Genomic DNA, 3,180 nt, shown 5'->3' on the forward strand with positions numbered 1-3,180 from the left:
TTTTCTCTCCATCCTTCCATCTGTCTGTCCAACCGTCCATCCACTCATTCACTTAGTGTGCATTCTGTTCCAAGAACTCGGTTTCAAAGTTAGGACTCAATAAAGCAAAATGTAATAGTGGTACACTTCACCATGACACCATCACTCCAGACCGGCAGAGCTCAGAATTAGTAGCATGGGGCATATAGACAAAAGCCAGAACAAGTGGTCATGTTATGTCCTGATGGAAAAAAGTAAAGTGTAGGAGTGCTGCCTGAATGACACCCCTGCATCTATCATAATAATGTACCATTATTTCAGGAGTAGGGGATAGGTGTTCATTAGGGTATATCTGAAGTGCATTTGTGAGCTGTGCCCATTGTGATGAAGATAAAAAATTAAAGCAAAATAAAACACTTAAAACAAAAGCCAAGAAGCATAGACAGAAATTTGGAGGGAGAAAAAAGAAGACAATGTTGACAAAAAAATAATTTATATAGTTTCTTACCATACACATATTTACCCCTTAAGCTCTAATTCTTTCTATGTTCTTGATCCTTGGGTAAATGCTGTGGCCTTCATGCCCATCTCAATTTCAAGTCTAGCAACACAGAAAGTAGAACAGTTTTCACTGCTGTGAGAAAACCCAGACAGTATGGCTTAGAACACTTTACACACAAGGAAATGTCACGGTCAAAATGCAAGGCAGAGCTAAAAAAAACCATAGACCACCACTGTAAATGTGTAGACATGTCTCCCGAGCCATGTATGTACTGTAAAGAGAACATGCAGAAATTCATGGTGTATGTGCCGGGGTAGCAAAGAGAGTGTGCATAGAAAATAATAGTGACTATACTGTACAAATATGCACAGCACACACATGACAGTGCAGGGAGTCAGAAACATTGGAACATGCATGCTTAATATACATACATAGAGAGGGTAATGGCAGGAGACAGACACAGTGCATACATACTGCTTGTGGAACCTGTTTAGCTCATGTAATATAAATGACAAACTGTTTCTGTCAAACATGTTGGTAGTGATGCCCTGTTGTATATTTTATAACATAAAATCAGCTTTATCAAAAATTCCCAGAGATGAACTAAGAAAATCCTACTAGGGTACAGGTAAGCTGGGTGCTGTGTTATGCCTGGTACCAACTACAAGAAAGCCAAGTTCAGGATGTGGATGCTAACCTAGGCAATATAGCTATACCCACAGGGAAGAAAGATAGGAGAAATGTCCTTGCTGATACTTCAAACTTTCTCTGACTTTTAAAGTCTCCTAACAGATTTAAAATCTGTTTATTTTTTTCAATAAGGTCTGAGAAATGAAGCGAAAACACTGTAAGCAATAACTGAACATTCCACACTGACCTAGACCACACTGGAAACTGTGCTCAAAGTACCCCACACTGTGAGAAGCAATAGGAGAGAGGCTCTGAGGCTGAGCCACTTTTTGCAAATGGGAAAAGAAGATAAGGAAAATGATAACACAGTAAAAAAAACTAAGGACCTTTTTTCAGGTTCTCAAACACACAGACTCTTTAGAACTTTATTTTGACTTATCTGACAAGCATTTTCTCCAGTCTGTGATTGGGATACTCTTTTTATCTTACTGCAACTCCTCGACAAAGTTAATAGGGTAACTATTACCTATTTTCCAAAGAAAAGCTTAGTGTCATCAAAGAGTGAGTAAAGAGATGCGACTATGAGACCCAAGGTGAAGTACACTCTCTGGAGAAGAGGCACCCTTCATTTTGGGGAAAATCCTGAGGGTAGAAATTGATAATTCCAGAACGCAGAAGTGAATTCATATCTGGTTTTTTAGTTACAAACCTCTACAAACCGTGAAGGCATTTGGAGCTGTTTGGTGGTGGTATGCTTGGAAAACAAAACAAAACAAAAACAAAACAACCAGGCTGAAAGGAGTTGCCAGATCACCTGTTCATTTGTCATTGTCTTCTGAGTATAGTGTTAGCAGACAGGACTTTGATAGAGAAAGTGGAAGGTGATTAAAATTACAGGCGTGTCTATGAAATACTTCTGTTCCTTGCCTCTTGAACTCAAGGGGAAGCAATGTCTGGCACATTCCACCTTCTCCTCCTACTCAAACTTGAACTGTAAACTGAAAGCCGGCTCCTCATTACACGGTCTGACAGTCCATCTCCTTGCAGCTTTAGTTACAAAGCCATTTAGAGAATTCACTGGCTTAAGAACAAACAGCAATATGTGTAGACAGAACAGTTTAGACAGACAGAAAGACATTGGTAGAAGGGTTGTGCTCCCCCTCTCCCCTCATTGTTAAAGTGGAAAAGGAGCCCAGCTGGCCAATGTGAGGCAAGGTGGTTGCCCCCACCTGGTTATATCCAAGTTGTCCCAAGACCCAGACAGGGAAAGGGGTGTGCTAACTCTCTGTCCAGCTGGAGTTTTCCCTAGCAGGAAACGTGGCTAAAGTGGCTGATGGGGGTTGATAAAAACAGATGCTTGCAGGGACTTACACAGTGATGAGAATGCAGACTCAGAAGACTTGAGTTCTAGTATGCTACTTCAGCACATTCCTGGCTGGAGAAGGGAGCAAGGGGGTGTCAGAAGGCTCCCCTGATAGTGTTTACAGAACTTGGAGGTTTGACAAGCATAGCATCTAGTTCATTGTTCTTTAAGCAGGAGGTCTGGAGTGGAGGAAGCAGGTGTTGAGAGATGATTACCAAGTTTTGAAATTACCATGTTTGCTCTTTTGCACTTTCTAGTTTGCCCCCGCTAGGAGTTGGTGGGTATTTTGGAAGGTGCTGTCCCTTTTACCTATAGAGTAATACTAAATCATGTGCATATGGGAGGGTGTGTTTAATTGTACTTAGAAGCAGGTAGCCTACATGTCACAATGTTTCCAGCATCCATTTCTCTTTGTTTATTTTTCTACTTCTTTTCAGCTTTCAGCATCCCATACATTCGGAAAACTTGTGACAAAGAGTGAATTCTTATTTTTCAAATTGTTTTCAGACATTTCATGTTCATGAAATCTAATTGATTTCCTGATTTGTTCCTTATTTTTTTGTTTTGTCCATTTTATTCTTAATCAGCTACATCCAATGGGTCTTTGGAAGGCCTGCATAACCAAGAGGGAGGGGTGTGCAAGACAAGAGCCATGAAGATCATCATGAAAGTTGGACAAGGTAAAGATCAACTGCTGCTTTGTGAC

The sequence above is a fragment of the Cricetulus griseus genome, unplaced genomic scaffold (assembly GCF_003668045.3).
Source record: "Cricetulus griseus strain 17A/GY unplaced genomic scaffold, alternate assembly CriGri-PICRH-1.0 unplaced_scaffold_194, whole genome shotgun sequence".
NCBI lineage: Eukaryota > Metazoa > Chordata > Mammalia > Rodentia > Cricetidae > Cricetulus > Cricetulus griseus.